Source organism: Chaetura pelagica, unplaced genomic scaffold (assembly GCF_000747805.2).
Source record: "Chaetura pelagica isolate M959 unplaced genomic scaffold, ChaPel_1.0 scaffold101, whole genome shotgun sequence".
NCBI classification, from domain to species: domain Eukaryota; kingdom Metazoa; phylum Chordata; class Aves; order Apodiformes; family Apodidae; genus Chaetura; species Chaetura pelagica.
The window spans coordinates 45,244-53,588 of NW_009952564.1; positions in this window are offsets into that span (position 1 = coordinate 45,244).

Below are 8,345 nucleotides of genomic sequence, written 5' to 3' on the forward strand. Positions count from 1 at the left end.
AAGTAAAGAAGCATTGAAAGTTTATGTTTTTACTCAGTATGTGTAGCTGATCTTCCAAGCCATGGGTTTTGGAGGGAGAGAGAGGTTTTTTTTGTTTCTTTTTAAAGTCATGTTTTGGTTTGGGTTTTTTTTGCTATACTGGCAGCATTAATCTTGAATGTGAATTCCCTTTGCTTTTCCTGTGCAAAGGAAGCAGGTTGTTAATGAGTAAATTTGCTTTATATCAGAGAGTCACAATTAGACATCATATGGCTCAAATAGATCAACATATGGCTCTAACAGATCAAATGAAGCAACCTAGCTGGTTTTACTGATTTTCTATAAATACTGTATCACACAAAAGCTGCTCACCCCATTCCACATCATTCAGTGGAGGGTATCATGTAAGCCCAGTCTTGTGGCTGGGATGGTAATGAAGCAAATCCACCTGAAAGATCTTCCTGAGCACATGAAGGACTAGAAGGCAATTGGGAACAGCCAGTGCAGATTTTCCAGACCAGGTGCAGTCTCACAAGTGCCAAATAGAGGGGAAAAACACTAACACAACCTAGCATGCAGTTGGCTGTCATTGATGCAAGGACACACTGCTGCTGACTTGTGCTCAATTTGCTGTCCCCAGGGACCCCAGCTCCTTTTCTGCAATACTGTTTTCTCTGTGGTGGGCCCAGAAAATGTTGCTTTGTGGAGTGATCCCAGCCCAGAGACCAGACCTGTCACTTGACTGTGTTGATGTCCTGGAGCTGCCAGCCAGCCTGTTTCTCCAACCCGTCTAGGTCTCTGGGAACAGCAGCCCTGCCCTCCAGCACATCACATGCATTGCTCCCAGTTTAGCAGCTGTCATGAGTTTTCTGTGAGTGTGCCTCATACTTATCATCCAGGTTATTAATGAAGACATCATATACCACTGGCATCAGTATCCAGGCCTGCGAGATGCCAGTAGGGATTCACCATCACTTCGAGTCACTGATGACAAACTTTTAAGTGTAACAGTCCAGCCAGTTTCCATCCACTTTCTCATCCACTTATCAAGTCCATATCTCACCAATTTGGCTACAAGAGTAATGTGGGAAACCATGCCAAAGGCCTTGCTAAAGCAAGGTAAACAACATACATTGTTCCCCCCTTGTCAACACCGTGAGCTCATCACACTATAGAAGGAAATTAGGTTAGTCAGGCATGATATGCCCTTGATAAATCCAAGCTGGCTTACCCCAAATACCTTTTCATTCAAGTTCCCGGAAATGGTTATTAGCTGCTTCTTCACTATTAAAAAATAAACTCAGATGACACTTTGATTTTTAGCTTTTTTCTTTCCAACAAGACAGATGCCTTTTCACTGTAAGCTCTATGTAATGCCTAGGTCTATAGGTCACTGCATCTGTAAGGGACAATTAATAACAACTCTGTCTCATCTATTCACTGACCAAGGATTATGTGTTTTTCCTTTCTTTTCAAAAATGTACAATTTTGATGGGGCCACATACACATTAGGTAGATGAGAGTAAACTACCTTTTTAAGCAAAGTTTGTGTTTCGGCCAAGTAAAAGCAGGTGATTACACCTTCCACTTTTAAATTGCTCTAGTAAGAAGCAGCACTGCAAAGAAACACCCTTTGAATAGCTTCAGAAAATCTCTGTGCAGATTTGTATTAAGCTCAAAATTCAGGAGGAGTCTGTTCAACATGGTCAAGAGAAGAATTGAGTTATGAACCTTATGGCTTGAGGCTATCAGCTGAAACTGAGCTTTAACTAAAATGGATCTGATGATGCATAGTAGAGTTTGAGGTGGCTTCAAAAAGCATTTCAGAAATATGATGCGTTTTGCCAAATTTAAGTATTTGTACTATATGGAGGTTTTAAGAGTTTTTAAATGACACTTTAAAGAGAGAGTTGAATTCTGGTTTAACCAACAGAGGCAGCATCTTCTAAACAGAAGCCTGCTAACAGCAAAGCAGTAGTATGTCGTACCACTTGTGGAGATGTTGGCTAACACCACCAAGCAGCAAGAGATCAGAGGATGGTGGTTTTCCTACATAAACAGTTGACATTGGTGTCAAGTGTAATTTAGGATTTTTTTCAAGTGTAGTTATGCAATGATTCCTTGAGTGAAAGTTTTTCAGAGCAGCGTATCTTTCTACCTGCAAGCTTTTTTTCATGCTGAGTTTCTCTTCTTAATCTGCCAAGATATGCTTTTTCTGCCTTAGTCAGTATAGTCAGTACTAGATTTCTTCATTCCCTAAACACTGTTAACTGGTCTCACTACTCACAAAGTCCTGCAAGTTGATTCCCAGTTATTTGGGTAAACAAAAAACTTCAGGAACAGATATGAAGAAGACTTCTTCATTCTGTATCAGCCCCAACAAGCAGTCCCGCAGCAGAGCAGTCCATCATAAAATGATAATCAGTCACCATCTGGCAAATACAAAGCTAATGCTTAGGCCCAGTAGGACCCTGCCTGTGGGGGTGCATCACACACTCTATTCTAATGCCCCAGAAGCAAATTGGAGCTGGACTGCAGGAAATCCCAAGCCCTTTTTCATGGTTGGTTTTTTTGAAAGAGAGACCATGGAACAGAAGCCTTTGGGAGAAGAGTGTCTGAAATTTAGCCTTTGTTACTGCCTCAACAGACAGATGAGCAACCTGTGGAGATCTGCTTTGTTTGCCTGGAAATTCGGATATCTCACCTTCAGGTCTATGTCCCTTTTCAGCAAACACATACTTTTCCAACAGCAAGGAGTCTTTCCACATGAGAGATGTTCCTAGTCAATGAAAAACTACTGCAAAAGACTGAAGTTGAAAACAATGTGAGATGCAAGGTTGATAGTAGGGGACAAAGCCTTCTTTTCTCATGTTTACAACTACCAAAAGGATCCTAAGAGCCACACTTTGAAGAGTATGTCTGAGTTTCTTGCTCTTACAGCTACCATTCAGTGAATGACCATAATTTCTGTACTCAACTTTACCAATATGAATAGGAAAGGTGAAATCACTTGGAAATCACAGAACATTCTCCACTTGTACATAATAGTCCAACAGCAAGCCTACAAGAATTTGCAAGCAAATAAAGAAAAGCTTAGTAATTTCAACCAGAAGTCTTGATTATTCTGCAGAAAGGTAAGACTGACAGTCATATCTGATTTCTGAATTAACAGTTACAACTGTTCCAGATCAAAGTGCAGCATTCTTTCGAGCAATGTTCCAGTGAATATATGATCACATATACAACATTATCTGGAAGCACATCCATCAATAATTACCTACTCTTACCCTGCCAAAAATGTCACCTCTACAAAAGGTTGTTAAGTTTACAACTAAGGCAACAATACCCTCCAACATTTTCACTTATCCATTCCAAAAACATGAGACCTTAACCTTACTGCTGACAAGCCATGTCTAATTATATACCAACTTTGCCATCCTACAGAATGCTGCAGTAAAATGTACTGTCAGGGTAGTTGTGAGCTTTTGTATGACACTCCAGACAGTCTCCATCACCTGGCAGCTCTGGTCACTTTGAACAATAGTTTCTACCTAATTTAGCCTTTGCATCACATAATCTCTCATTCATGCTATGCATATACACCTCATACAATCCATTTAGTTGAAAATTAAATTCAGCTGGAAACTGGAGCTGGAGACTTGACAGGTAATTGAATTTTGCTGAAGTTCTGGAAGGACTGGGAGAAGGAAGTCACAACCTTCATTCTGTGTTAATGGTTTTTATCATTGAAGAGAGAGAGCTCTGCTTTAGAGAGATTAAGTGTTTTATAACTTTCATTAAACTTTATGGATTAAATTCTGGCTCCTTCACAATCCATGAAAAACTTTCAAAAATGCTTAATCAATGCTAAGTTGTACAGTACTCCCTCTAGGTAATTTGGAGTTAAACACATGCTACAGAAGCACATGAGCAGACCATCAGAGCAGCCTACTTTTCCTCAGACTCCATAGAGGCTAGGGTACCTGCTTTAAAACATACAACAATCTAGAGAAAACACCACAAAAAGTACTTAGGAGTCTCCATTTTTAAATTTTCTTACCAAATTGGTTAAGGAACTTTGGCATGCATTAAAAGAATACAATCCATTGCTAATCACAGATATGCCAATCACAAAAAACAAAATCCCCTGGGTTTTCAGATCTATTTGTTTTGATTGGCCTCAATCATGAAATCTATAGTTTTCTTCTATTAAAACAACAGAGCAGCAGCACTTTTATCAACAGTTTATCTTGGCAGAAACAAATATGTTCATAGGTACTAAAGCAACAGCATTCTGTGAACTGTCAGCAGCAGTAGGTCCTTCATATTAGGTACCAATACTAGCAAAACATTTATGAAATAAGCAATCCAGTCCAATTTGACAACATCATTCAAATACTAGTTGAAGGTTACAGTTTTCAAAACTAATAATTTATTGTTCATAGGATCTGAAGAATGTATTCAGTAAAATAAAATTTAAAAAATCCACCCATCCCCCACAGAAGATATTATTAAATTAGAAAAGTATTTAGATGACAATGATTTTGGTCACTATGAAGATCAGGAAGATACTTTATAATACCAGAAAAAATTACCCTCTCTGTAGGATTAGTTAGAGTATTTAGTGGAATTTAACATCTCCTGGATATTGTTTTCAGGCAAAGACATTACTGCTATCAATTTACATGTTGACATGCAAGTAATAGATTTGTTATAAAAACAGCAGGAAGAAAAACAATGTGTGTGTGAGAGAGGAGAGATTATACAGCCAATTTTTGCTGGTAACTAAAAGCTTTTATGGAATAAAACATTACAAGAAAGGATTCACACAGAGAGGGGAAAATTGTTTTAAGACCATTATAGGGCAAGAGTAATATATCAGCTATCTCCAGCACCATTTGTATCATAAAATAAAACTGAGGTTTGTGTGGAGTTCCCAATGCAAGGTATGCAGAAAGCAGGCAAGATCAAGATAGCTGTCCATGTAGGAAGCCCTAAATATTGGCTCTATTTATCTCTGTTATTTTTTCCACAGAAATACATGTGATCAGATAAGATTTGACTCCCACAATTTCCTCCCTTGTGGAAAGCTACTGTGGTTAATTCCATAAGAAACATTTTCTCACTTTCTGCTTCAAAATTCAAATGGCCAGATATTATCCTAACTCACTCTTTTCACAGACTCTGTGTCCACAGAATACACTGTTTGATCACTTTCTGCCTAGATTTACATAAATCAATACACTCCTTGTGTGCACAAGTCAAATTCAGAACATGAACTCTTCTAAAAAGGACTAAACTCTTCAGGTTGTATTCACAGGATCATGGAATTGTCAGAGTTGGAAGGGTCATCTAGACCAACTTCCCCACTAAAGCAGGATTGCCCAGAGCACATTATTCAGGACTTCATCCAGAGAGGTCTTGAATATCTCCAGAGAGGGGAATCCACAACCTCCCTGGACAGCCTGTTCCAGTGCTCTGTCACCCTCACTGTAAAGAAGTTTTTCCTCATATATAAATGCAACTTCCTCTGTTCCAGATTGTGCCCATTGTTCCTCGGCCTGTCACTACTGCAAAGAATCTGGATTCATCCTCCTTATACCCACCCTTTTGATAATTACAAGCATTAATAAGGTCTGACCTCCCTCCGCCAAACCTTCTATTCTCCAGGCTAAAGAGTCCCAGCTCTCTCAGAAGGGAGATGCACCAATCCCCAGTTGTCTTAATCACCCTCCTCTGGACTCTCTCTAGTAGCTCCCTGTCTCTCTTGAACTTGGGAGCCCAGAACTGGACACAGGATTCCAGATGTGGCCTCACCAGGGCAGAGTAGAAAGGAAGAATGACCTCTCTCAACCTACTGGCCACATTCTTCCTCATGCACCCCAGGATTGCTCTGGCCATCTTGGTGGCAAGGGCATATTGCTGGCTCATAGATAATTTTCTGTCTGTTAATTTTCTGGCTCCCAGATCCTTCTCCTCAGAACTGCTTTCCAGCAGGTCCACCCCTAACCTATATTTGTGCATGGACTTCATCCAATCCAAGTGCAGGATGCCCTTGTTGAACCTCATGACATTCTTCTCCACGCAGCTCTCCAGCCTGTCCAGGGCACGCTGGATGGCAGCACAGCCCCCTGGAGTGTCAGCCACCCCTCCCAGTTTGGTATCATCAGTGAACTTCCTGAGAATACACTCTGTCCCCTCGTCCAAGCCATTGATGAATATGTTGAATAAGACTGGACTGCGTATTGACCCCTGGGGGATACCACTGGTTACAGGCCTCCAACTTGACCCTTCTCCATTAATGACAATCCTGTGACTTCTGTCACACAGTCAGCTCTCAATCCACCTCACTGTCCACCCACCCAGCCCACACTCTCTCTGTTTCCTAATGAGGCTGTTACGGAAGACAGTGTCAAAAGCCTTGCTGGAGTCAAGGTAGTTGACAGCTGCTGCTCTCCTCTCACCCAGCCAATCATTTATGTCATCACAGAAGGCTAGCAGATTGGTCAAGCATGTTGACCACTCACAATAACTTCCTATTCTTCAATTTGTTTAGAGATGAAATCCAGAACGAGTCGCTCCATCACCTTTCCAAGAACAGAGGTGAGACTAACTGGCCTGTAGTTCCCTGGGTCTTCCTTCTTGCCTTTTTTGAAGACTGGAGTGATATTGGCCTTCCTCCAGTCCTCAGGCCCCTCTCCTGTTCTCCATGACCTTTCAAAGATGATGGAGAGTGGCCCAGCAATAACATCTACCAGCTTTCCCAGCACTCTTGGGTGCATCCAATCAGGGCCCATGGACTTATGGATGTCCACTTTGGCCAAATAGTCTCTAACCTGGTCCTCCTCTACTGAGGGGAAGTCTTCCTCTCTCCAGACCTTTTCTCTTGCCTACAGTGTCTTGGATTCATGAGGGACAGCTTTAGCAATGAAGACTGAAGAAAATAAGGTGTTCAGTAGCTCCACGTTCTCTGTGTCTTTGATCACTAGGACACCCACCTCATTCATCAGCAGGCCTACATTTTCCCTAGTCTTCCTTTTCTATTGTTATGCTGAAGAAACCTCTTCTTGGTATCTTTAACTGCAGTGGCCAAATTGAGTTCTGCTTGAGCCTTGGCCCTTCTTATTTTCCCCCTGCATAGCTTCACTACATGTTGGTATTCCTCATAAGTTGCCGACCCCCTTTTCCAGAGACCATAAACTTTCCTTTTGTTCCTGAGGTCTAGTCAAAGCTCTCTCTTTAGCCAGGCTGGTCTTCATCCTCTTAAGCTCATCTTTCAGGTCTTGGGGATGGCCTTCTCATGTGCCTTAAAGAGTTCCTCCTTGAAGTATGACCAGCCTTTCTGGGCTTCTTTGCTCTTCAGGACTGTCTCCTGAGGGACACACCCTGCTCCCCAGAGCATCTGGAACTAGCTTTTGTTAGGATGCTACGTAAAATCAAAAGCAGTGAGAACTATAATAGCATACACTTAAATCCCAGACTTGTAAGGAAAATTTGAACAAGCACATGAATAAGACCAATAATTTAACCAGTGAAGAGCATCAGGGTAAGGAAGTGTGTGGATCTTTTCCCCAGATTTACTACAAGGCACAAGCAAAATTGTCCAAACACTGACCTGTAAGAATAGTATTAGCACTTGATTACAATCACCTCTTTAATGCAGCCATAAAGTAGATTTACCAATGAAGACTGAATTTAACTTAAAGGGGAATAAGGGATATAGAAGTGTTAGCTTTATTAGTTAGTTTCTGGTTCTATTAAAAAAGACCCAAAACTGGTAGCTTTATTTTCTAAGCAGAAGTGACTGATCAGATTCTGATCTCACAATGTAAAGGAGAAGAACCCCCACAGAAGGCAATAAAGCTATAAAACCAATGTGAGGAAGGTCAGATTAAGGCCCTCCAGATTTACTATTTGTGGTGTTATTTGGTCAAGGCACTTGTGGTATTCTGGATCGATCATCAGTTAGTTGTGACCTTGTGTGCATCACTGAAAATGTGCTGCATGAACACAGGAAGGTTGACAGCTTAGTATCTGGCAACAGTTAGAGAAAAGTCAGCTCATTTTTTTTCACTTCCAAAAGCAATAAGCAAAGGGCCATCCCAACTGCTAGGAATCATTTAAGTAGATTCCCTTCACGTGAGACCATGTCAGGGTCTCAGCACCAGAACCTTTGCCTCTTCAGGGAGGTGGAGGAGGTAGGAGTTGTTTGTTTATTTTGGGAGGATTTTCATAGAATCACAAAATAGATAAGGTTGGAAGGGACCTTAAGGATCATCGAGTTTTCTTGGGGTTTTTTTGGTGGTGGCTGGTTTTCGTTTAGGCTGAGGTGGTAGATGTTGGATTTGGGTTGTTGTTGGGGGTAT